The 27,922-nt window shown below is 44.5% G+C and overlaps 1 protein-coding gene across 1 annotated transcript in view; it reads right to left on the bottom strand.

Moving 5' to 3' along the window:
* LARGE1 (LARGE xylosyl- and glucuronyltransferase 1) overlaps positions 1-27,922 on the bottom strand; it is a 598,072-nt gene that overhangs the window by 117,579 nt on the left and 452,571 nt on the right.

The raw sequence follows: 27,922 nt of genomic DNA, 5'->3' as shown, positions 1-27,922 counted from the left end.
GCTGTGTTCTTTGCTTATTCAAACATCACCACTAACAATGCCCAGAAAATAGTAAAATGTTCAGTAGGTATCTGCTCTTATCATCATACCCAGAATTCCCTGGCCCAATATTCTGTCCCATTGGCCTGGGTTCGGCATCTTCAGTCTCAGCTGTCCCCTCCCTTCCTTAGCTGACACAATCCTTACCCTACCTACACTTTTGTTCAGTTTAATATTGATTGAGGGTTTGCTTTGTGTCAGATACCACACAAAATCCTAAGGAATCAAAGACAGATAAAACATAGTCTGCACCCTAGAGGCAGTTAGAAGGAGACAGGTAAACAATTATGAAGCAGCGCGGTACTTGCAATGACAGAAACGCTGATAAGTAGGAGGAACGGAGGGCCGGGAATAGTGGATTCTACGGGGAGAGTGGGTGATGCCTGTTTCCTGTCTACCGCAGCCCCTGCCACACTGCAGGCCACACTTGCCCCTTCCACACAGACCTCCAAGCTCCCGAGCTTCCCCCAAAGCTTTTCGGGTAGCAGTGCTGTCCTGGAACACTGTTCTGGGCATAGTTCTCCTCAGGTCCCCGGTGACAGCACATATGAGACAGCTTATTTTCACAGCTCTGGCAATCCCAGCTCACCAGCCAGGTGGCATCTACAGCCTGGTCTCCAGAGGTCAAAGTCTAAAGCCTTAATCTTGATGATGCAAACCCATCCTGGGCTTGCTATCCCATTAAGAGGTACAATCCCAGGGATTCCTCTTGGGGAGATGACACGGGATGCTGGTGTGCTGCCGCCCTCAGCATTCCACACCGCCTGTCTCCTCTATAATAGGAGTTATTATAATAAAACACTGTGACGAACAGAAAAGGCTCTGTCATTGTTTTCTGTGCTGGCCCTGTGGTTATGATTAAGTGCGCTGTTTCCCGTCTTCCTTACTCTCGGCACAAGTTAACTTATGAAAATGAAGCTGTCTTCTTTGCGTATTCATACATCACCACTAACAGCCAGACAAGAGCGAACAAGCTTGCTATTCCGCTGGGGCCCCGGTGTCGGTGTCACCAGCCAGCAGACGGATGGCTCCAGACTGGGAACTCCCCTGGTTCCCTCCTTCCGCAGCTTTTGGCTCAAGGCAGGGCTGCTGCCATTCAGGAGGTGAGGCCCCAGGGATGCAGGGATTGGTGATGCTTCCACGTGGCACACTGAACGTGGAAAGGGCAGGCGGGGCATTTGCCCACCAGGTATAAATTAGAAAGACAAAGGGTTTTACAACCAGGCAAAACAGAGTTCAAGCTCCAGTTCTGTATGGCTTGATCAAGGCATAACTTCTCTGAGCCTCAATTTCCTTACCAGTAAAAGGGCAAGAATAGAATCCCCACCCCCTGCCTCCAAGAATGGATGTATTGATAAATAAGATAGTACCGTAAAGTGCCTGGTTCGTGGTAGATGCTCAACTAAAGGCATCTCCCTTTTCCCCTTTTGTGATGGTCATTGTTCATAAAGTCTAAGTTTTCCGATTCAAGCACTGACCCTAGCTGTACAGGCTGGACTCTGTGAAATTCAGCCAGCTGCTCCCCCAGCTGCCACGCTGCTGGCCCTTCCCCAGCCCCACTGAAACTTTTCGAAGCCTTTAGCTTCTGTGACACTAGTCTCCTGGCTGTCTTCTTCCCTCTGGACATTCCTTCCCTGCCTCTTTCATGGGGCTTCCCTCCCTCCGCCTCTCCTGAATGCTGGGCTCCCCAACTCCCCTCCTTGGCCCCCTCTTTTTGCTCTACGTCGTATCCTTGGATGATGGAATCTAACTCAGCAGCTTCAAATACCACTGAGGGGAAGATCATCACCCATCTCCATATCAGACTACTTTCCAGCACTTCTTACTCTTAAATCCAACTATCTTCATTTGGCTCTTTCACAGCAACCTTCAACTCAAACTGATCAAAATCAAATCCACAATTTTCTCTCCCTAAATAACGGTCTGACTCCTGCCTTTTTGTGGTTAGTAGCATCAAGGTTTAACTTGTCACTGAAGCTAGGACCTTTGAATCAAGCTTGACACCCCCATCTCCTCACCCCTCACATCACTGCCATAACCAACTCCTACAGATTTTATCTATTATTTTTCAAACTCATCCCCTTCCTTGCTCTATCCTCATCATCTCTCTTTCCCTGATATCTTACAGATTCATACTTGATCACCTTTCCCTCAGGGGTGCCCCTTGCCATTCTATTTTGCTCTACTCAGCCGTACAAATATTTTAAAAGTACAAATTTAATGACTTTGCTTCCTTGAGTGAAAAATTTAATGTTCCTGTGGCCTAGTACAGTGTGGATGAATGGCTGGATGGATGAATGAATGAATGAAAAATAAATATTATCTACAACCCACAAACCTAGACCATCCAGAACTGGTGAGCTCTACGTGAATGGCGTGGAAGTGGATGGGTACTAGTTAACCTCTCCAGGTAAACACTAGGAGCAGGTAGCTCTAGCCCTGATGATGGATGCTTCCAGTGCTATCTTTCCCCCCCACCCCAGGAAAGCTCCTGGATGCACAGAGGGAGTCTGCCAATCACTGCTGCACATCAAACCAGCTGTGCTTATAGCAGCAGGGGAATATTAAAATGTTATCACCAGGGGCTGTCCTGAGTATCAGCAGAGAAAACAACAATGCCCTTCCAACCTCATGTTTATTCGACTAAGCTATTTTAAAATAGAAAAGCCTTTAATAGTACCATTCCATGCATGTCTGAGTACAGCATGGCTGTAATAAGGAAAACATAAGAGTATCACATTGCCATTTACTAAACATCTGAAAGAACCGTTTCACAGCCATAGGTGCCCCCGGCTAGTGGGTGTAGAATAATAAAACATCTCCCGAGAAGATGGGACACAAAAGGGTATTTAAAGAGCCCTGAAAGGGTTGAAAAGGACTGTTTCGGAACTTGCCGGTTTCACAGCTCCGACTTCTTCCGTTTGGTTGTAGCTAAATGCACTCTGGGAACACAGAGGTTCACATGAGCTGCGGAGGGCTTAATAATTCCTCTGGAACTGCCTAGTTTGACAGATGAAGGCCAGAGAAGGGGATGGAGGTGTTTAGAAACACGCCGTCAACGCAAGATATAGGACTCCACCACCGACTCTATGCTCCCTGTTTTTTTTTTTTCCTATGCTTAAGCGTCTCCAACTTGGCCTCCTCTTCTTTCCTTAAACTTTAATATAATTCTCATCTGGTTCAGATTTCTAGCTCTTCTACGCCTGAACGGTAATCCTGGGCAAATTCTTAGCTCCTCAGCTTCCTCCTCCGTAAGATGGGAAAGGTTTCTATCTCACAGGGCCGCACTGGGACCCTGAACCAGGTTTGTGTACCCCATGTTTCTGTTGCCTGTCCTTGAGATGGAAGCCATGTGCTCTAGTTAAAAAGGTCCTGTCGTCCATCATTTTGTTTCCTTGGGGCTGCTTGATGAAGCACCCCCGGCTCCAGTTTACACCTTGTTCAGCCAACCCCGATTTCATTTGGAGAAAAATACTTCACCCTTACTGACCTCTATAGCTGAGGGATAATCCCTTCTAAGAGGAATTAGAATCAGTGTCACTCTAGAAGGTAGAAATAGGCTGCCTGAGTTAAGATTGAAGGAAGATAGATTTTGCTTCTTGTAAGCAAGACCGTATCACTGGAGTTCACCCAGACAGAAGTGAGCTGCATTTCCAGGGAGAAGCTCCCGAGCACGGCTTCCGAGGCTGCGTGATTCCACCCCCATCCAGCAGGTATTCACCACGTCCCTGCTGTGCACTGGGCCCTGTACCAACTGCTGGAGATACAGCAGTAAAGGAAACACTGCCTTCTGGATTGCGTGATCTCTGCAAAAAGCTTCTCAAATGGTTTGGCTGCTCTCTGCACACCCCACCGGACTCTTACTGAAGCAGATTCTCTCAGGGTGAGGCCAGGGGGTCTCTCTGCAAAGGACAGCTGCAGGAATTCTGATGCAAAGCAGGTTTGGGGACCTTTGGGAGTGGGAGGTCACCCAGCAGGCATGCCGTAGGCGGGGGGTTACCTGCACTGAGCAGAACACAAGATTTGATGACCTCAAAGCTCCCTTCCAACCCGACCATGAGACCTCTTTATTCAGGCTAGCAACGCCTTTCTCAACATCCTCCTCGTGCTGGGCTGTCCCCACATGTGTTCTCGCACGTGTGCTGCGCGTGTGCGCGTGGCCGCCCCGCGAGCGGAGGCTGTTCTTCTCCGGGCAGCCCCTGCTCGGTAAGCACTTTGCCCCGGCACCGGGATACATGCTGTCTTGCATCATCTCAGAGTGCCCTACAACAACCCCGGTGAAGTGGGCGCGGTGCTCATCTCATCTTTCGAAAGGGAAACTGAGGTTAAGAGAGGGAAAGTCACGTGTCAAGGACGTGTGACTAAGGACCACAGAGCTGGGGCTTGTGTTCCGGTCTCTCTGTTGCAAAAGTCTATGTTTTACACCTAAATTCATGGTTAGGAACAATCTGCAAGGCATTCCTCTCCCCAGGGGAAGGGCTGCAGCTGGCACAGCTGTGGGCCAAGCTCCAAAGGACCTAGAGAGGATGGGTGGAAAGGCTGGTCAAGGTGTATGTGACTAGCCCTCCCGTTCCTGCCCGTGGTGCCCCCTGGGGCTGCAGGCAGGGGTCTAGGGCTCTGCAGAGTCCTCTGGATCCCATCGGGGCACTCTGAGTCTAATTTCCTTCAGCATTAATCCCAGGGCGCTGAGCTGAGAGCATGTCCTACCCAGGGACATCTAGGAAGAACCGAAAAGGCAGGCCTGAGACTCAGAAAAGAGCCTGCCATCCAATAAAGGTCCAGATAACGATATTCCATCTGCCGAGATGCAAGGCCAAGCTTCCCTCTTCCCCAAGTGGGCCCGCATTAACTTAATTTACAGTTTAAAAACTCCTGCTCGGTCTCAAATAATGATTTCTCTCTTCTTCCTTCCGTGACCTTTGGTCTTTGGAAATGGGAAAAATGAAAAAGGGATGCGGAGCCAGCCGCTGGGCTCTCTTCCAAGGCTGCTTTTATCACACAGACTCCCAGGACGCTCGGCTGCCGTCACCTCTCAGACGAGGCCTCAGCTCGGGGAGCAGAGCTGGCCTGCATCCAGCTACCACTGCCATCCATGGACTTCTTGGGTCGGTCTCTTTTTAAAAACACAATTGGTTGGTATCTTTCAGATCCTTCATTCACAGACACTCCTTGAATCACTAATAATAGTGCCTAGGAGCAATCCTTTAACTTCTCCCACCGGGGTTGCAGGAAAAGCACTTGCTTGCAGGATTCAAAGGGTAACATTTAAGTTCTGGCTTTTCCAATTATTAACTGTGCAACCCGGGCCCAAACTACTCCATTTTTGAACTTTAGTTTTTATTATTTTGTTATTATTTTCATTTTATAAAAGGGATGATGATAAAATTCACCATCATGCCATCATAAGGTTGTTTTAAGAGTGAAATGAAAGGCTGTAAACTGTAAAATACTATTCAACTTTAAGTATTATCATTATTAACAAGCCTTTCTGGGTCTTATGTAGCTATTACTTAATTTTTTTTCCCCAATAGCATTTCTGAGATTACAGCATCATTACTCATTGATACTCTACTTATGCAGAGGCCAGATACTGAGAAAACTTTACAGTCTGAAACACAGCCTGGAAGGTGGGAGTTACCAGGAGAGGCCCCTGCGTGGCTGAGAAGCACTCTGGAAGCTTGAGCACAAAATCTCTCTCTATTCTTAAGGCTGGTCTTTGGGCAGATTATCGAGATGAAGTAATGCTCCTTCAGGGAGGAAAGACAGGCAGGAAATTCAAAACAGAGATACTGAAAGGATAAAGGAACATTGGCCTGGAACCACTCAGTACAGGGTTTATGAAACACCCATATTTCAAAGATGTCTGTCATCACCTTGAGACAGGTCATTCATTCATTCACCCAATAGTTACTGAATACATATCAGAGCCAAGCACTGTGCTGGGCTTCGGGGATGCAATGATGGGTGACCCCTGAGATGGTCCCTGCCCTCGGTGGAGCTAACATCCTTGTAGTGTGTATTAGTTTGTTAGGGATGCTGTAACAAAGTACCACAGACTGGGTAGCTTCAACAGCGGATATTTATTTTCTCACAGTTCTGGAGGCTAGAAGTTTGAGATCAAGGTTCTGGCAAGTTGTTTCTTCTGAGGTCTCTCTCCTGCACTTGTAAATGGTCATCTTCTCTCTGGGTCCTCACGTGGTCATTCCTCTGTGTGTCTGTGTCCTCATCTCCTCTTCTTATAAGAACACTAATCATATCCGGTCAGGGCCCATCCTAATGACCTCATTTTACCTAATGACCTCTCTAAAGACCCTAAGTTCAAATACAGTCACATTCTGAGACACTGGAGGTTAGGACTTCAACAGATGAACTTTTTGGGACACATAATTCAGCCATCCCATAGGGCAAGGTCACTAGACAATCACACCAACAAATGTGGAACTGTGACTCTGAAAGAACTGGGAGGGAGAGGTCCAGAGTAATGCACAGGGTCTGAAAGAGGAGACGCCAGCCAGGAGGTTGCCTGAAGAAATAAGGATTAAATCAAGATCTGAAGGGAGATGGTTAGAGTGTCAAGGCAAGGCGAACAGTGATTGTTAAAACCTTGCAGTGGGAAGCGTGACCAAGATGAAGGCTGTGGTGTCACAGAAAGATATTTGGTATTTGTCCCTGCTTCCTGGCACAGAGCTCCTACAATCCTTGGAATTTCCTGAGTGATAAGAACATCTTTTGTTCTAATGAGGAAACCCTCGGAAGCCCCTAGACAGCTTCAGGATGGGGGCTGCTTGCCAGAAAAGCCAACCCCTGATTAGAAGCTTGGAATATTCAGCTCCACTCCCCAACCTCCGGGTGAGAGGTAGGTGGGGTGGAGACTGCGTTAATCACCAATGGTCAATGATTCACCCACGCCTGCCTGCTGGAACCTCCACACACACCCCTAAACAACAGGCTACAGACGGAGAGCTTCTGAGTCGGTGAACACACAGGGGTTCTGGGAGGGTGGTAGGCCCGCAGAGGGGATGCTCCTCCCCTCCATGCCTTGCCCTGTGTGTCTCTTCCATTTGGCCGTCCCTGAGTTGCATCCTTTATAATAAACCAGTAACAGTAAATAAAGCTCTTCCTTAAGTTCTGTGAGTCATTCTAGCAAATTAGCAAACCTACCTGAGGAGAGGGGGTTTTGGAAACCCCCAACTTTGTAGCCAAATTGGACAGAAGTGTGGGTAACCCGGGGACCCAATACTTGTGACTGGTGTCTGAAGTACAGGCGGTCTTGTGGGTCTGAGCCCTTAACCCGTGGGGTCTGTGGCTAACGCTCGGTAGTAGTGTCAGAACTGGAATGAACTGTAGGACACCTACGTGGTGTTTTCAGAGAACTGAAGAATCAGTTGGTGTCGGGAGGAAACACACACGTCTCAGCGGACTCAAGGCCAGTGGGACTGAGACGCACAGACCAAGGAGAGGATGGTGAGCTGACGGTGAGAGAGATGAGGCTGAAGCGGGCAGGACACACCTGTGGGGCCTTGTGGTTCAGGGCCCAGAGTAAGGAGGTTGATCCAGGCAGGACAAGCAGGGGGCGAAAGTAAAGGGTCTCAGGCACAACACCAGAGCACCACTTGCAAAGAAGACAGTGGGAACAGTGCCCCTTTGGGTGATGCAACATGGCAGTGCTGTAAGTGAGGGGCCAACGTGATCTGAACATTCTGCAAAGAATATTCTTGCTGCTGTGTGGGAATGCATTAGTGGATGATTTGCAGGGTTAAAAACCAAGGATTTTACTTTTTTCCCCAATCTTTTAGAAATATCACATTAGAGACACACAAGCCTAGAGATGCTGGGAGAGGTAAGGGCTGGAGACATACATCACGGTCAACAAGCATCCGAGGGACTTGCACGCAGGCGACATGCTTGGGTTGAGGGCCAGACCAAGAGGCAGAAATGAGAATGCTTACTCCCCTGCAATCTGGTAAGAGGATGAGTCGTGTGGGGAAAGGGCGTAGACGCCACTGCTCTTGTAACCCCAGATCTCCCAGGGCTCAGCGTACTGTGGACAGTGTCTAAAGGTTCTATATCTGTTCGCTGAATGTTCATGTTGGAAAAACAGCAATTTAGCCTGTGTTTGGAGCCAATCAGGTTCCAGGAAAGAGGTGGTAGAGGGGACTTTAAGAAATCATTCTTTAAAAAAATGAAAAAAAAAAAAGAAACCATTCTTGTCTGTGTCCTGGGGGACGCAGAAGGGGAGCTGCTGGGTGTGGGTCAGTCACTGGAGCACCTAGACTGTGCCTCTAAAATAAAAGGCGGGTGCAACTCACATCAGCACAGGGACGAGGAGGAAGGAAAGCCCAGGCAGAAAGGATGGAAGGAGAGAAGTTCTCAGGCAAGAACACTCACTCATGCATGCTCTGGAGTCGGTGTGGGAAAAGGCGTGGAATAATAATAAGATAAAATAATGTATTCAGCCATAAAAAGGAACGATGCACTGATACATGCGGCAGCTTGGATGAACCTCACACACATTATGCTCAATGAAAGCAGCCAGACACAAAAGGTCATATATTATATGATTCCTTTGATACGATATATCCAGAATAGGCAAATCCATAAAGACAGAAAGCAGATCAGTGATTAGCAGGGGATGGGGGAGGGAGGAATGTGGAGTGATTATCTGATGAGTACACGGTGTTTTCCTGTGGTGATGAAAAAGTCTTGAAACTAGAGAGAGGAGAGAGCTGCATAATGCTGTAAATAACTAAACACCACTGAACTGCACGTTTAAAAATGGCTATTTATATGAAACCACGTGAATTTCACCTTAGCACGGTAGGAATAACTGCAATAGGCCAATGATATTTTTACACAGTTTATCCTGTTGAATTTTCACTACAAATGCTGGCACGCCCCGGACCCCCTCACCCCCCAGAGCTCTCCTGTTCTCCATCCCTGCCCTGCGTCCTCCATCATCTACTCCAGGCCACTGCTTTAAATGCCACCTATATGTTGATAACTTCAAACTTTGTATCTCCAGTCTAACCTCTACACTGAGTTCCAGAATCATAAATTCAACTGCCCACCTGACACCTCTACTCTGGACATCTAATAGGCATCTCAGACTTACATATCCCAAATCGAAATCTTGATTTTTCGCCTCTGCACCTGTTCTCCCCTCAGCGTCACGCAGGTCAGGAAACAGCAGCTCACTCTCTCCAGTTGCTCAGTTGCTTAGACCAGAAATTATGGAGTCATTCTTTTTTCCCTAAGCTTTATTGAAGAACAATAAAATTCAATAAATTCATCCATTTTAAGTGTAGTTTGACAAACTGTGGTACTTGTGTACAGTCATGTAACCATCATCAGCATCAGAATATAGAACTATTCCAACAGCCTAAGTTTTTCCTGTGGCCCTTTTGCAGTCAATCCACTTCCCCGAACCTCACTCCAGGCAGCCCCTGATCTCCTTCCTGTCACCACAGTTTAACCTTTCCTGGAATTGCACATAAAAAGAATCACAATCACAGAGCATGTAGCTTTGCATGGTTGACTCCCTGTACTTAGCATACTGTTTTTGAAATTCATCCAAGTTGTTACATATATTATTATCCCATTTCTTTTCATTGCCGAGTGGTATTCCAAAGTACGGATATAGCACAATTTGTGTGCAATCAAGAGTTCTGTTTTTCCTAAGTTACGCTTGAGTTCCAAACCTCAGATTTTGATCTTTAATGATATTTAAAAACATAAGCTCATGGACAGGAGAGGCTAATGGAAAAGCAGACCAAGGTGGAAGGCTACCCCCGCCCCCCCGCCGCCCAATATTTAGCTGCTGTTGAACAAAGGAGGAAGAGAAGCCGGAAAAGGAGTCTTCCTAAAAGAGGACGTGCATGTCCCCCCCTGCCCTGCCTCCCCCCAGCAGAAGGCCTCCACCTGGCTGTGTCAAGAAAAGCCAATGGGGATCTAAAGGTAGGGATTCTGGACTGTCACTGTATTAGATCTTTCTAGATCTGAAATTTGCAGGCAAGCAGTCTTGACCCCAAAGCTCATATTTACCACCACTTAATTACAGCTGCCCCACCTCTCCTCCACAAGATGCTCTACCTATGGTGAGACTCGTAATTGACTTCCTCAGCGAAAAACCAAGATCTCTTCCTCTCACCAACTTCGGATGGCAATGCCTGGTATACACGTGTCATGATGCACTTTCTTCCAGGAGAGAAACCAGTGCCAGTCTTTCCCCCTGAAACAATATGCTGGCCAAGCCAGCCCACTTCTGAAGGAGAGCTGAGCCCCAGCCGCTCATGCAAGGAGACTCTGCCTCTCGTGTTTAGCAAGGCCCCTCTGTGTCGAGGGAAACTCCTGCGTTGAGGATGAGGCCTTTGTACTTTTGTAAAAAACCCGGCGCAGCATTACTGCACGGGATATCAAAGCTGCAAGGGCCTGGGGGATATTCTGGACCAAACTTTTCATGTGAATGATGAGACAACTAAAGCGGAGCGAGGGCTCGTGACCTAACCAAGGGCACGTGGCGAAGACGCTCTGGTCCCGCATACTGTGCTGCCGCCTTTGCCATCACGCAGCATGAATTGAGCACCGGTTGTTTTCAGGACACCGGGCTGAGAAAGGAGGAAACATTTCAGTAGGTGCCACGAAGCTCCTTGACTGCTAGCATCCTGCAGTCCATCTTGCAGAAGTCAGTTCAGATGTTCTAAGACAGATAATAATAGAGATGTCATACCCTAAGGCGCCTAAAGAACAATTGCCAAGGGTTGGCTGGGAAAGCTCTGAGGGGAAGGGGTGTCTTGAACTAAACTCAGGAGGGAACAATTAAAATTATTTAGTACCTCTTGGGTGCTGTGCTAGAGGCTCCTGCGACCAACCCTGCAAAGTTAGTATTATTATTCTCATTTACAATGAAGAAACCTGAAGTTCAAAGATGGAAGGTAACCAGCCCAGTTTCACACAGCTAAGTAGTAAATGATGGAGCTGGGATCCAAGTGTGACCCCAAAGCCTCAGTGTTGTTTTACTGGGATGAAGTTAAAGGAGAAAGAGAAGAGAGGGGATTAAAAGAAGTTTCTATATCTAAGAGGTGTCAGAGATGGCATGCAAGGGCGATCAGATTCTGAGAACCTATCATGGATGATTTATGAATTTTGCACAAGTTACCTGTCTTTGGGATGTTTCACTGCACAACCAACAGGTAAGCAAATGCAGGGGAAAGGGCTGGGTTGTCCGGTTCACCGAACATACGAGTATTGGGCCTTTTGCCAGACTCTGGGTGCCAAATATAAGACAGGTTCTCCCCCTTGTAAAGGCTGCGGCTTCATCAAGGAAACAAAGCACATGACCAAATAGACAGACTGAAATATGTGTTATGGAGGCATGCTAACAACAGGCAAACTTTATTTATTTATTTTATTTATGGCTGTGTTGTGTCTTCGTTTCTGTGCGAGGGCTTTTTCTAGTTGTGGCAAGTGGGGGCCACTCTTCATCGCGGTGCGCGGGCCTCTCACTATTGCGGCCTCTCTTCTTGCGGAGCACAGGCTCCAGACGCGCAGGCTCAGTAATTGTGGCTCACGGGCCCAGTTGCTCCGCGGCATGTGGGATCTTCCCAGACCAGGGCTCGAACCCGTGTCCCCTGCGTTGGCAGGAGGATTCTCAACCACTGCGCCACCAGGGAAGCCCCAGGCAAACTTTAAAAGGAAATTTGAACACCACACAAATAGGAGATCTTAACATAGTTAAAAATATTACACCTGGCAAAAACCTTACTGATCATCTAGCCCAACCTTTTCAGGGTATAACAGATGAAACTGAGTTGCAGCGGGGGGAGACGATATTCTCAAGATCACACAGATGAGTAGGGACCAGAACCCTTGTTTCTTAACAAAATTGTGCTTCTCAGCCACTCCATATTAACTTGGAAATGAAGGCTGCTGAAACTATCAGCTAGAACTGGGTGCGTAGATGGACCCCGGCTTCCTTCAGGCCCTGACACAGACTATTCTCACCCAACACCCCCGAAACCAAACATGCCACATGAACCACTGGGGGTTCTGCTAGTGAAGCCACCCTCTATAAGCCTGCTCATTGCTGCCCTCCTGGGAGACAGTCCTCTCTTAGCAAGCCAAGGACAACATACCCATAACAGTCAAGCTAATGGTCTTCTCTTGGCATGGCATTAAATCACCAACAATAACAACACTCAAGACCTTGCCTCTTAATAGTTTCAATATCCTTTCTGATAGACACTAAATGGAGGCTTCCAAATTCAAGGGAGAAAACAATGTTGTCTGGTAAAGTCATGGAGATGGCTGGGCAGTGGTGGGGGAGAGCAAGAGGGGAGAAGGCATGTGTGTGTGAATGACCACGAAGCAGTCACTTTTCATAAGGAGCCAGAAACTGTATTTCTATCTAAATTCGCCCATCCATCCATCCATCCATCCATCCACTCATTCATCCATCCAAGCACCAATTATGTGCCAGGCACTGTTCTGGGTTCTGAGTCATAAACAACAACGTAACAAAGCCAAAACCCCAAAGTCCCCGTCTATTGGCATGTTCGCTTTAGTAGGGGAGCTGGACCACAAATAGATATATGATAAAATGCCAAGGGGTGCTAAGAGATAGCATGAAAGTAAAGTACATGAAGGGATGGAGAGTGATGGGGGCAAAGCCTCCACTAGAGAAGATGGGGGGCAGGGTTGGGAAAGCAGAGCTGAGCTGACATTTGAGGAGAAAGGACATTTTCCTTGCTCACAGGAATGCCAGGGGAAGCAGAAAGAGTTGAGGATGAACAGGAGGCCTCCAGGAAAGGCACTGTAGGGGCGGCTCTGGCGGGCCTGTCTCAGGTGAGCTGGCTGCACAAAGAAGCTGTTGTCTCAGGCTTGATCTGGAAAAGGTCACCGATTTTGTAGTGAGTGGCGGATGAAAGTAGGCCTGGGATGACATTTGTTCCTTATTTAGGGCTCGGGGCTGCTTGACAATGAATAGGTCAGGAAGGCATCTGGCGGCATGGTGGATATGTCAGAATAACATTTCAGAGCCACCAAAGGAGGGGAAAGATGCCCAGCTCGCGTAGAGACCAAAAATTGCAGAAAAATGACACATTCCCTCAGCCCAGAGGTTTAGAAGTTCGAGTGGGACTCCCTTGCAGATGGCTCATCCTCTTTTCTTAGTCAAAGTGAGGACCGTTTCAATTAATTTATATTATAGTTTACAAAATACTCTTTTTTTTTTTCCTCTACCAAAAATTAACCCTAGATAATCTGCTACATAGGTCTTCCAAAGGCCCAGCAGAGAGAAGGCCAGTGGGAGAATCACAGAGTCCTGTGTGCCTGACCCACACTGCCCAGGCCTGCACTGAAGTCCCAGCCCTTAGGGGAAAGCATGAGGCTGGACACGGAACAGAAGTGCTTTATAAAACTCTCTGTTGCATTTATAGCAGGGCTGCTCTTGAGGACACTGTCTGCTGCAGTGCTAGGTCAGTATTCCTTTTGGGAAATCCCAGGTGAGAAATTCCCTTCAAAACTAAACAACAGGTTTAACCTGAGTCCACGGGAAATAAATGATATATATTCTTGTGGAGCAAGAATCCTCTAACTGACCAAGTAGACTGCCAAGAAGCTCAGAGTTCAACTTTCAAAATAGAGTCAGATGTGATGATGCTTTTCCATAAATTACGGTAACTTTTCTTATAAGTTGCCTAAAACCTTTTGTAAAAGAAAGTAGGCTATAAATGAGTAATAAATAAAACAGAGTGTTTGTACAAACATAGTGCCTGTTAGATTCCTGTTTGTTTAAACGTCTTGCATGGTCTCTGATTGTGACGTGTTGTACATGAGTTTTTGAAAACCGTTTCCCATTCTCTGGTTTCTAATGGGGGACCAGGGACCAGCTGACTTCACTGTCACCATATAAAGGTTTGGGACTCTCTTAGAGCTAAGACTTTGAGATGCTGTCCTTGCACAGACTTCCAAATGTGGACAACTCCATATGTTCAGTCTAGTCTCCCAGAGAGCAACTGAAATGACCCCACCCCGGTGGGTGGAGTCTATAAGCTACAGCTGATGTACAGAGAGTCAGTTAACAGTCAAGGAGAGAAGAGTTCACCCATATCACCAAGGGACCAGGCCCTGCACATGAAACTTGACTTGGAGCACATCTGACCAGCAGCCTGCGGCCAATTCCTCCTCATTCTGTCTCTCTCTGTCTCTCTCTCCTGGATCCTGGTTTTTTTTCATTGGTTCTAGCTAAACTCATGCAGGAGTAACCCTGTCCTGACCTCCAGTTCCTGTGACCATTTCACTTCCTCTGGCTTCCACTACATGTCTGGGTTCTCTCAAAGTTTTCTCAGAAACCTGAAAAATGAGAAAACCACTCATTTTATCCTTTTCCCGTGGCATTTTGAACATACATCAGAGGCTTTCTTCATTGAAGTACATTTAATCTGTGCACTGGATTAAGCAACTGAAATGACATAAAAGGTCAGATCTGCAAGGATCAGAGGTCCTTCCTAGTGTCAAGTAACCACGAGGCATGAGAGAGGCAGAGAGAAGCCAGGACGGCGGTGTCATGCCACCACTCCTCCCCGCACTGGCAAGTGCTCTGGTCCAGATGTAACATACGAGGTCTCTGAGCTATGTATTCTGCCATCACTTACACTAAAGGGAGCCATGTCACCACGAAACATCCCTATTTTATATTCCAACAGATATACCATTTATGTGCTATTGTCCATGGAGCCATGTCCCATAAATCCACTGATGAGATTTGTTTACCATATGCTACAGACTGAATATTCGTGTACCCCCAAAATTCATACGTCAAAACCTAATCCCCAATGTGATGCTATTTGGAGGTGGGGCCTTTAGCAGATGATTAGTCATGAAGGTGGAGCTCTCATGAATGGGATCAGTGTTCTTATAAAGGAGACCCCAGAGAGATCCCGTGCCCCTTTCTCCACCTGAGGACACAGAGAGAAGATGGCCATTCGTGAATCAGGATGCAGGTCCTCACCAGACACCAAACCTGTTGGTGCCTTGATCTTGAACTTCCCAGCCTCCAGAACTCTGAGAATGAATATGTGTTGTTTATAAGTCACCCAGTCTATGGTATTCTGTTTCCACAGTCCAAACAGACTAAGACATCATACCAATCCTAGTATCAATACACGCTGCTAGAAGTGATCCACAGATAAGAACTCTCTCCTAGAAAGTACTAAGAGTGTGTCTGAGGGAAGGTCCGTCATTAGTACATTGATAAGACGACCAGGTCACCTTTCTTTCTTTCCTGGGTCCATAAAGGGAGGGACTGGATTGCAGTATGTTGAGGGCCTGCTGTCAATCCTTCCCTCCTTTCCCAGGTGTGTTTTTACACTGACCAATGCACATGGCACACAGAACAAGGTTCACGAGGAGCAGCTCTCCAGCACGTGGACCCGTCCCTGTCCCTACACCCATCGGGCTGTGTGCTTACGAAGAGTGAGTTGTGGTTGTTCTCAAACCTGTTTACGCCAGTTCTTGTTGTTGCAATTAAGTATGCTCAGTCAATACTATGTAAATGGATTAATTACGAGTGTGAAAAGACAGTTGTTTCTCTGAAAACTAAATTGAATTCTTGAAAAAGATTTGATAAGGGTGAGTGCTAAAAAAAAAAATGCTATTGTACTAGACAACTCAGAAAGGTAGTTAAGAATCTAGTTGGATTCTGGATTCCAGTGCTTGAGGAATGCCTTTAAATATTAACTCTGCTTTAAATAACTGGAATTGGAAATAACATTATGGGTGTAGGCTATGTAAGAAAAATGCCACGTAACTCTGAGCAGTAGACTCTAATTCAAAGAAAAAGCTTGTGGCTCTAAAATACCTTCATTTGGAGCAATTCTCCTATCACACAGTGATGATCTGTTTGTACATTTTCTTCTTATATTATGGCCAGCTTTGTGATAATCTGAGCCATTACTACAGACAGTATTAGAAATAAGCAACGAGAGACCTGAGTTCTAGGCCAGGCCCAATTGTTCTGAGACCCTGACCTCCACTTTTGTGAAAGATTTCCATAAAATAATCCCAAACGCCCCATTGAGTTCTGACTGTCTAGGATTCTACAGCTGTCAATTATTCCATAGCTGCTTAAGACATAGACATAATCGCTAATCCGTCTGTACCAAAAAATCTCCCGTATGATCTAAGAACCCTGACCTACCTTATTTGCTGAATCAATGCTCCCCATTTTGGGTATTTTGAATCTTTCTTAGAGAAAGGAAGATTTTAGAAATATCATTGTCTTAACAGTTTTCAAACATAAAGTTTTTGGTTTGCCTGTGACTTTTGCATCCATGCTTAAATCAAAGTGTAGACTAATCCTAAACAACTTATAAAGTCCTTTTTGCCTTTGTGCTTGATGTTTTCCATTTCAATTAGCCTTCCGCTGAGGTGTCATTGAATGAAAGGCATCAGAGGAATGGAAGAACCTGTTATAAATGCAACCTTTTAGCCCCCGAGAGATTCTAATTCCACTCCATTTATGCAATTTTTGACAGATGCTGACCCAGGAACTTAGGTGTAAGGCTCCTCATGGTGAGTCATTTTAAAGAGCTTGTACATGGGGACAGCTGCAGCTCTGATCGGAGAGAACTCAACATGCTGTCTGGTCACCTTCTGTAGATTTGGAATAACATGCCAGGTGAGAATTGAGAAGCCAAAGGGGGTCAGAGAGAAAGACGTGGACTGGCAACAGGATATTCGATCAAGTCATACTTCTGCAACTTATGTGACTTGGGCAGAGAGAAGCTCCTTTACTTGCATGCTTGCAGTCTGGAAACCTTCGTAAACGAGGGTCAGCATGTGGAGACAGAAGGCTGGTCTTGACCTGTATGCAGGGGTGTGTGCACATCCAATTTGCTGAACAGGAGAAGAACATGAAAATAATCCTTGTCCTATTTATCCCTTAGGGTTTTTAAGAACCATAAGAGCAAAAGCAAAAATAACAAACAGAAGTGCCCAGCAGACACTGTACAGGACATTTAAGTTTTCTGATCATCTTAGAAGATAGATATTATTACCTTCCATTGAACAGAAATGGAAAGCGAGGCTCAGAAAATTTGAAGTCCCTTGTCTGTGGTCATGCTGCTAGTAAGCTACAGAGCTGGGATTCAAAACTAGGTCTTCCTGACTCCAGATATGGAAGCCTCTCGAATTGTTCAGTATCTCTTTTTAAAGTGGATCTAGGGGTGTGGTCCACTAAATCTACTAGGTGTGAAAGTCTTTACAGGGTAGTGAAGAGGAAAGTCAAGCAAAGCTCTATTGACATCATAGGGTTTGGTGCAGCTCCGGATAATGTAAGAATGGGATCTGACCTTCTGAGAGTTATCTTCTAGGCAGAATCCTCCTTGCCCAGGCAATATAGTTGAAATTCTCTTTCATGCTCTACCTGTCAATTCAGACAGCCCACTCCATACCCTCAATAGGACCAGAGAGCAATGCAGGTGGGTTCTTGCTCTGTAAGCTGGACTACTGGTGGTTCTGAGCCCACGCGATGGGCAGACGTGTGGATGGGCATTAGCAAGTGCTGGGGAGTCTTACACCACAAGGCAGGCTAAGTCACATGATCTTGCTACACAGTGAGAAGATAGCTGCCTTGGGACATTCCCCAGGGGCGTTCAGTTACATGGAGTGATGCTGATGTGGGGGTGCTTACATACCATAAAGCTAACTGCAGCAGTTTGAAGATAAGAAGGAATGTTTACGAAAAAAGGCAATTTCCTCCTCTATAAAACCTTCCCCAACTTTTCTGGCCAAATTTAGCCGTCTTGCTGCACTTCTGTTGCTTCTGGACCATGTCTTCATTATAATAATTATCTCTTGGCAGTGGCAGACATCAGGATCCCCTGGGGAGGTTTTTAAAAAAATATATGTACTTGGCCTCATCTCAGAAGATTCTAATTTGCGAAGTCTGGGTTGGGCCAGGGAATTTGTATTTTTAAAGTGCATCTTAGGTCCATGAGTATCTGACCCTATGGAAGGGAATATATCCTGAAGAATAAAATAAAACCCTGGTAGAGAACATCTAAAAATGCTCGATTAAAAAAAAAAAGGATTATATGTATGTATAAATGCACGTGTGAATTTATACATACATATAATGTATGTATAAGAAAAAATGAGTAGGCAAGAAAATAAGGTAATTCCTCAGAATCATTAAGGAAAACTGGTAAGAAAGCACAAACCCAGAGGGGGAACCAAGCTGAAGGCAGTACGTAAGCTGGGGAACTTGCCCATCACTAGCATCATGAAGCATTGATTTAAATGAGCCAAACGCAGGAACAGGAGAAGACTAGCACTGTACAAAAGCAGCCTGGAAAACAAAGCATGAATCCAGAATCCCCCAAAAGTCATACCCTTGGTAGGTGAAGTGGTAGAAAGCTGGCCCTGTAGAAGAAGAGGGTAAGAAACTTGTCTTGGTTTTGGGTCTGGGTGAAAGACAATGATAAAGAGGTCTCTACTGGGAATTCTTAACTCTAGGCTCACCCTCAGGCAGTTTGGGGGCCAGAATTCATAGCTATCTTTTTGGTCTGATAGCCACTGTGAAACTTGTTGCTTGGCAGAAGCAAATACAGGGACTTCCCAGGTGGTCCAGTGGTAAAGAATCCGCCTTCCAATGCAGGGGACGCAGGTTCCATCCCTGGTCAAGGAACTAAGATCCCACATGCCACAGGGCAACTAAACCCATGCGCCACATCTACCAAGACCGCGTTCCTCAACCAGAGAGCCCGCGAGCCGCAAACCACAGACCCCACGTGCTCTGCAGCCCAAGTGCCGCAACTAGAGAGAGAAGTCCCGCACGCCACAACTAGAGAGAAGTGCGTGTGCCGCAACGAAGAGCCCGTGTGCTGCAAGACAAAGATCCCACATGCTGCAATGAAGATCCCGCATGCCACAACAAAGACCCGATGCAGCCAAAAATAATAAAAATAAAAAATAAAGAAGCAAATACAAATTCTTTCTAGAGGATTGTATTTTAAAACCTGGCCTCAATTCCCACAGATAAATATTCAAGGAACATGAACTCACACACACGCACACACACCCACGATCACAAAATCTATCAGGAAACAAACCCTGCAGAAGTAACAATGAATTTGACCCCAAAAGACTGATCACTGGAATTAATATATATAGAACACAAGGCAGATCTGTTTAATATATTTAAAAGAAATAACAAGAATTAGGTGGTGGTTTTAAAATATATTCCCAAATTCTTTCATTCTTTTTGCATAAAAAGGTAGAGTCTAATCCCCCTCCTATTGAATGATTCATTTCAGTGACATTTCTGATGAATAGAATGTGACACATGTGGATGCCATATGACTCCTGAATTCAGGTGATAAAAAGGATACAACCGCTGCTGGTTCATTACCCTTCTCTATCTGCCTGGTTCATTCATATTCTTTCTCTCTCTCTCATTGTTTACTCACTTTGAGAGAGGTCAGTCTCCATGTCATGAGGATACTCAAGATGTACTGTGAAGAGCCCCCAAGGAGGGAAAATAAAGCCCCTGGCCTACAGCAGTCACCAACTTGCCAGCTATGTAAGTGTATCTTAAGTCAATTATCCAGTCTCTTCAATAAATGGTGTTGGAAAAATTGGATAACCACATGTAAGAGAATGAAATTAGACCCCTATCTTAACACCAGTCACAAAAATTCATTCAAAATGGATTAAGGCCTTAAATATAAGAACTGAAACTATAAAACACCTAGAAGAAAACAGGGAAAAAAGCCCTTTGACACTGATCTTGGCAAAGATATTTAGGATATGACACCAAAAACACAGGAAACAAAAGCAAAAATTAAGGAGTGGGACTTTCAAGCTAAAAAGCTTCTGCACAGTGAAAGAAACAATCAACAAAATGAAAACGCAACTTACGAAATCGGAGAAAATATTTGCAAATTGTATACCTGATAAGGGGTTAATGTCCAAAATATATAAAGAACTCTTACAGTTCAATAGCAAAAAACCAAACAGTCTGATTAAAAAATGGGCAGAGGACTGAAAAGACATTTTCCCAAAGATATAAAAGGTACACAAAAAGTACATTATCATCACAAATCATCAGGGAAATGCAAAGGAAAACCACAATGAGATATCACCTCCCACCTATTAGAATGGCTATCATCAAAAAGATAAGAGTTAATAAGTATTAGCAAGAATGTAGAGAAATGGGAACCCTTGTGCACTGTTGGTGGGAATGTAAATTGGGGCAGCCACTGTGGAAAACAATACGGAGGTTCCTCAAAAAATTAACAACAGAACTATCATATGATCCAGCAATCCCACTTCTTGGTATATATCCAAAAGAATTGAAAACAGGATCTCAAAGAGATATCTGCATTCCCATATTCATTGTAGCACTATTCAAAATAGCCAAGACATGGAAAAAACCTAAGTGTACAGCTATGGATGAATGGATAAGGAAAATGTCGTCCCCGCCATCATACACACACACAGAGTGTACTATTATTGATCCATAAAAAGAGGGAAATCTTGCCATTTGGGACAATATAGATGGACCTTGAGGGCATTATGCTAAATGAAGTAAGTGAGAAAGAGAAAGATAAATACTGTGTGATCTCACTTATATGTGGAATCTGTAAAAGCCAAGCTCAAAGAAACAGAGAGTAGAATGGTGGTTACGAGGAGCTGGAAGGTGGGGAAAATGGGGAGATGTTGGTCAAAGGGTACAAACTTCCAGTTATAAGATGAATAAGTTCTGAGGAACTAATGTACAGCATGGTGATTATAGTTAATAATACCATATTATATACTTGAAAGTTGCTTAGAGAGTAGATCTTAAATGTTCTCACTACCAAAAAAAGAAATGGTAATGATGTGACATAATGGAGGTATTTCCTAACACTATGGTGGTGATCATTTTGCAATATATAAGTGTATCAAATCAACATGGTGTAGACCTTAAACTTCTACAATGTTATCAATCATATCTCAATAAAGCTGAAAAAAAAACCAAAATACAAACAACCATATAATACAATATCATTTTTATGTTAAAAAAGTCAATTATCCAGCCCAAGCTGACATATGACTGCAACCGCATGAGAGCTGCCAAAAGAGAATAACCTAGCTGAGCCATTCCTGAATTTCTGTCCAACAGAAAATGCAAGACCTAATAAAGTGACTTGTTAGAACTTACTAAGTTTTACTGCAATTTGTTATACATGAATAGACAACTATAAAGACTATAAAAAGTACAACAAAGAACAAGAAAACTGTCAAAAAATGACCTGGCATATCTGAAAATGAACCAAGTAAAAGGTATACAAATGAAAAATGACTGACAGCTGACTTATCAACAGAAACAGAATTTGCAGTGGGGGAGGGGCAAGATGGCGGAAGAGTAAGACGCGGAGATCACCTTCCTCCCCACAGATACATGAGAAATACATCTACACGTGGAACTGCTCCTACAGAACACCCACTGAACGCTGGCAGAAGACGTCAGACCTCCCAAAAGGCAAGAAAATCCCCACGTACTTGGGTAGGGCAAAAGAAAAAAGAAATAACAGAGACAAAAGAATAGGGACGGGACCTGCACCAGTGGGAGGGAGCTGTGAAGGAGGAAAGGTTTCCACACACTAGGAAGCCCCTTCGTGGGCAGAGACTGCGGGTAGCAGAGGGGGGAAGCTTCGGAGCCACGGAGGAGAGCGCAGCCACATTGGTGCGGAGGGCAAAGCGGAGAGATTCCCGCACAGAGGAGCGGTGCCGACCAGCACTCACCAGCCCGAGAGGCTTGTCTGCTCAGCCGCCGGGGCGGGCGGGGCCTGGGAGCTGGGGCTCGGGCTTCGGTGCTAGCCGGGAGGGAGTCCGGGAAAAAGACTGCAGCTGCCAAAGAGGCAGGAGAATTTTTCTTGCCTCTTTGTTTCGCGGCACGCAAGGAGAGGGGATTCAGAGCGCCGCCTAAACGAGCTCCAGAGACGGGCGCGAGCCGCGGCTATCAGCGCGGATCCCACAGCAACAGGGACGCAGAGGGAAAAACGGAGAGATTCCCGCACAGAGGCTCGGCGCCGAGCAGCACTCACCAGCCCGAGAGGCTTGTCTGCTCACCCGCCGGGGCGGGCGGGGGCTGGGAGCTGAGGCGCGGGCTTCGGTCGGATCCCAGGGAGAGGACTGGGGTTGGCTGCGTGAACACAGCCTGAAGGGTCTGGCGCACCACAACTAGCCGGGAGGGTGCACGAGAAAAAGTCTGCAGCTGCCGAAGAGGCAGGAGACTTTTTCTTGCCTCTTTGTTTCGCGGCGCGCAAGGAGAGGGGATTCAGAGCGCCACTTGGGCGAGCTCCGGAGACGGGCGCGAGCCGCGGCTATCAGCGCGGACCCCAGAGACGGGCATGGGACGCTAGGGCTGCTGCTGCCGCCACCAAACAGCCTGTGGGCGAGCGCAGGTCATTCTCCACACCGCCCCTCCCGGGAGCCTGTGCAGCCCGCCACGGCCAGGCTCCTGTAATTCGGGGACAACTTCCCCGGGAGAGCGCACGGCGCGCCTCAGGCTGCTGCAACGTCACGCCGACCTCTGCCGCCGCAGGCTCGCCCCGCCTCCTCCGTACCGCTCCCTCCCCCCGGCCTGACTGAGCCAGAGCCCCCGAATCAGCTGCTCCTTTAACCCCGTTCTGTCTGGGCGGGGAACAGACGCCCTCAGGGGACCTACATGCAGAGGCGGGTCCAAATCCAAAGCTGAACCCCGGGAGCTGTACGAACAAAGAAGAGAAAGGGAAATCTCTCCCAGCAGCCTCAGAAGCAGCGGATTAAAGCTCCACAAACAACTTGATGTGCCTGCATCTGTTGAATACCTGAATAGACAACGAATCATCCCAAATTTAGGAGATGGACTTTGGGAGCAGGATATATTAACTTTTCCCCTTTTCCTTTTTTTTGTGAGTGTAGATGTGTATGCTTCTGGGTGAGATTTTGTCTGTATAGCTTTGCTCTCACCGTTAGTCCTAGGGTTAGGTCCGTCCGTTTTTGTTTTTTTTTTTTTTTTTGGCTTAAAAATTTTTTTTTTCCCTAATAAATGTTTTCTTAATAATTTTTTCCTTATTTTCTATTTTTAAAAAAAATTTTTAATAAGTTTTTTCATATTTTTTATTTTAAAAAATTAAAAAATTTTTTTTCTTAATAAATTTTTTCTAAATAATTTTTTTATTTTTAGTATAAAAAATTAATAAATCTATTTTTAAAAATTAAAAAAAATTTTTTTTCTTAATAAATTTACTCTTAATAATTTTTTTTCTTATTTTTTATTATAATTGCTTTATTTTATTTTATTTTATCCTCTTTTTTTCTTTCTTTCCATTTTTTCTCCCTTTTATTCTGAGCCGTGTGGATGAAAGGCTCTTGGTGCTCCAGCCAGGCATCAGGGCTGTGCCTCTGAGGTGGGAGAGCCAACTTCAGGACACTGGTCCACAAGAGACCTCCCAGCTCCACGTAATACCAAACGGCGAAAATCTCTCACAGATCTCCATCTCAACATCAAGACCCAGCTTCACTCAACGACCAGCAAGCTACAGTGCTGGACACCCTATGCCAAACAACTAGCAAGAGAGGAACACAGCCCCATCCATTAACAGAGAGGCTGCCTAAAATCATAATAAGGCCACAGACACCCCAAAACACACCACCAGACGTGGACGAACCCACCAGAAAGACAACATCCAGCCTCATCCACCAGAACACAGGCACTAGTTCCCTCCACCAGGAAACCTACACAACCCACTGAACCAACCTTAGCCACTGGGGACAGATACCAAAAACAATGGGAACTACGAACCTGCAGCCTGTGAAAAGGAGACCCCAAACACAGTAAGATAAGCAAAATGAGAAGACAGAAAAACACACAGCAGATGAAGGAGCAGGGTCAAAACACACCAGACCTAACAAATGAAGAGGAAATAGGTAGTCTACCTGAAAAAGAATTCAGAATAATGATAGTAAGGATGATCCAAAGTCTTGGAAATAGAATAGACAAAATGCAAGAAACATTTAACAAGGACGTAGAAGAACTAAAGAGGAACCAAGAAACGATGACAAGCACAATAAATGAAATTAAAAATACTCTAGATGGGATCAATAGCAGAATAACTGAGGCAGAAGAACGGATAAGTGACCTGGAAGATAAAATGGTGGAAATAACTACTGCAGACCAGAATAAAGAAAAAAGAATGAAAAGAACTGAGGACAGTCTCAGAGACCTCTGGGACAACATTAAACGCACCAACATTCGAATTATAGGGGTCCCAGAAGAAGAAGAGAAAAAGAAAGGGACTGAGAAAATATTTGAAGAGATTATAGTTGAAAACTTCCCTAATATGGGAAAGGAAATAGTTAATCAAGTCCTGGAAGCACAGAGAGTCCCATACAGGATAAATCCAAGGAGAAACACACCAAGACACATATTAATCAAACTATCAAAAATTAAATATAAAGAAAACATATTAAAAGCAGCAAGGGAAAAACAACAGATAACACACAAGGGCATCCCCATAAGGTTAACAGCTGATCTTTCAGCAGAAACGCTGCAAGCCAGAAGGGAGTGGCAGGATATACTTAAAGTGATGAAGGAGAAAAACCTACAACCAAGATTACTCTACCCAGCAAGGATCTCATTCAGATTTGATGGAGAAATTAAAACCTTTACAGACAAGCAAAAGCTGAGAGAGTTCAGCACCACCAAACCAGCTTTACAACAAATGCTAAAGGAACTTCTCTAGGCAAGAAACACAAGAGAAGGAAAACACCTACAATAACAAACCCAAAACATTTAAGAAAATGGGAATAGGAACATACATATCGATAATTACCTTAAATGTAAATGGATTAAATGCTCCCACCAAAAGACACAGACTGGCTGAATGGATACAAAAACAAGACCCATATATATGCTGTCTACAAGATACCCACTTCAGACCTAGAGACACATACAGACTGAAAGTGAGGGGATGGAAAAAGATATTCCATGCAAATAGAAATCAAAAGAAAGCTGGAGTAGCAATTCTCATATCAGACAAAATAGACTTTAAAATAAAGACAATTACAAGAGACAAAGACGGACACTATATAATGATCAAGGGATCGATCCAAGAGGAAGGTATAACAATTGTAAATATTTATGCACCCAACATAGGAGCACCTCAATACATAAGGCAAATACTAACAGCCATAAAAGGGGAAATCGACAGTAACACAATCATAGTAGGGGACTTTAACACCCCACTTTCACCAATGGACAGATCATCCAAAATGAAAATAAATAAGGAAACACAAGCTTTAAATGATACATTAAACAAGATGGACTTAATTGATATTTATAGGACATTCCACCCAAAAACAACAGAATACACATTTTTCTCAAGTGCTCATGGAACATTCTCCAGGATAGATCATATCTTGGGTCACAAATCAAGCCTTGGTAAATTTAAGAAAATTGAAATCGTATCAAGTATCTTTTCCGACCACAACGCTATGAGACTAGATATCAATTACAGGAAAAGATCTGTAAAAAATACAAACACATGGAGGCTACACAATACACTACTTAATAACGAAGTGATCACTGAAGAAATCAAAGGGGAAATCAAAAAATACCTAGAAACAAATGACAATGGAGACACGACGATCCAAAACCTATGGGATGCAGCAAAAGCAGTTCTAAGAGGGAAGTTTATAGCAATACAAGCCTACATCAAGAAACAGGAAACATCTCGAATAAACAACCTAACCTTGCACCTAAAGCAATTAGAGAAAGAAGAACAAAGAAACCCCAAAGCTAGCAGAAGGAAAGAAATCATAAAGATCAGATCAGAAATAAATGAAAAAGAAATGAAGGAAACAATAGCAAAAATCAATGAAACTAAAAGCTGGTTCTTTGAGAAGATAAACAAAATTGATAAACCATTAGCCAGACTCATCAAGAGAAAAAAGGAGAAGACTCAAATTAATAGAATTAGAAATGAAAAAGGAGAAGTAACCACTGACACTGCAGAAATACAAACGATCATAAGAGATTACTACAAGCAACTCTATGCTAATAAAATGGACAACCTGGAAGAAATGGACAGATTCTTAGAAATGCACAACCTGCCGAGACTGAACCAGGAAGAAATAGAAAATATGAACAGACCAATCACAAGCACTGAAATTGAAACGGTGATTAAAAATCTTCCAACACACAAAAGCCCAGGACCAGATGGCTTCACAGGCGAATTCTATCAAACATTTAGAGAACAGCTAACACCTATCCTTCTCAAACTCTTCCAAAATATTGCAGAGGGAGGAACACTCCCCAACTCATTCTACGAGGCCACCATCACCCTGATACCAAAACCAGGCAAAGATGTCACAAAGAAAGAAAACTACAGACCAATATCACTGATGAACATAGATGCAAAAATCCTCAACAAAATACTAGCAAACAGAATCCAACAGCACATTAAAAGGATCATACACCATGATCAAGTGGGGTTTATTCCAGGAATGCAAGGATTCTTCAATATACGCAAATCAATCAACGTGATACATCATATTAACAAATTGAAGGAGAAAAACCATATGATCATCTCAATAGATGCAGAGAAAGCTTTCGACAAAATTCAACACCCATTTATGATAAAAGTCCTGCAGAAAGTAGGCATAGAGGGAACTTTCCTCAACATAATAAAGGCCGTATATGACAAACCCACAGCCAACATTGTCCTCAATGGTGAAAAACTGAAACCATTTCCACTAAGATCAGGAACAAGACAAGGTTGCCCACTCTCACCACTATTATTCAACATAGTTTTGGAAGTGTTAGCCACAGCAATCAGAGACGAAAAAGAAATAAAAGGAATCCAAATCGGAAAAGAAGAAGTAAAGCTGTCACTGTTTGCAGATGACATGATACTATACATAGAGAATCCAAAAGATGCTACCAGAAAACTACTAGAGCTAATCAATGAATTTGGTAAAGTAGCAGGATACAAAATTAATGCACAGAAATCTCTTGCATTCCTGTATACTAATGATGAAAAATCTGAAAGTGAAATTAAGAAAACACTCCCGTTTACCATTGCAACAAAAAGAATAAAATACCTAGGAATAAACCTACCTAAGGAGACAAAAGACCTGTATGCAGAAAATTATAGGACACTGATGAAAGAAATTAAAGATGATACAAATAGATGGAGAGATATACCATGTTCTTGGATTGGAAGAATCAACATTGTGAAAATGACTCTGCTACCCAAAGCAATCTACAGATTCAATGCAATCCCTATCAAACTACCACTGGCATTTTTCACAGAACTAGAACAAAAAATTTCACAATTTGTATGGAAACACAAAAGACCCCGAATAGCCAAAGCAATCTTGAGAACGAAAAATGGAGCTGGAGGAATCAGGCTCCCTGACTTCAGACTATATTACAAAGCTACAGTAATCAAGACAGTTTGGTACTGGCACAAAAACAGAAATATAGATCAATGGAACAGGATAGAAAGCCCAGAGATAAGCCCACGCACATATGGTCACCTTATCTTTGATAAAGGAGGCAAGCATATACAGTGGAGAAAAGACAGCCTCTTCAACAAGTGGTGCTGGGAAAATTGGACAGGTACATGTAAAAGTATGAAATTAGAACACTCCCTAACACCATACACAAAAATAAACTCAAAATGGATTAAAGACCTAAGTGTAAGGCCAGACACTATCAAACTCTTAGAGGAAAACATAGGCAGAACACTGTATGACATAAGTCACAGCAAGATCCTTTTTGACCCAGGTCCTAGAGAAATGGAAATAAAAACACAAATAAACAAATGGGACCTAATGAAACTTAAAAGCTTTT

This window comes from Eubalaena glacialis, chromosome 11 (genome assembly GCF_028564815.1).
Source record: "Eubalaena glacialis isolate mEubGla1 chromosome 11, mEubGla1.1.hap2.+ XY, whole genome shotgun sequence".
Taxonomy (NCBI): domain Eukaryota; kingdom Metazoa; phylum Chordata; class Mammalia; order Artiodactyla; family Balaenidae; genus Eubalaena; species Eubalaena glacialis.
The sequence above is the reverse complement of the archived record's forward strand: the minus strand, read 5'-3'. Positions and strand labels throughout refer to the sequence as shown.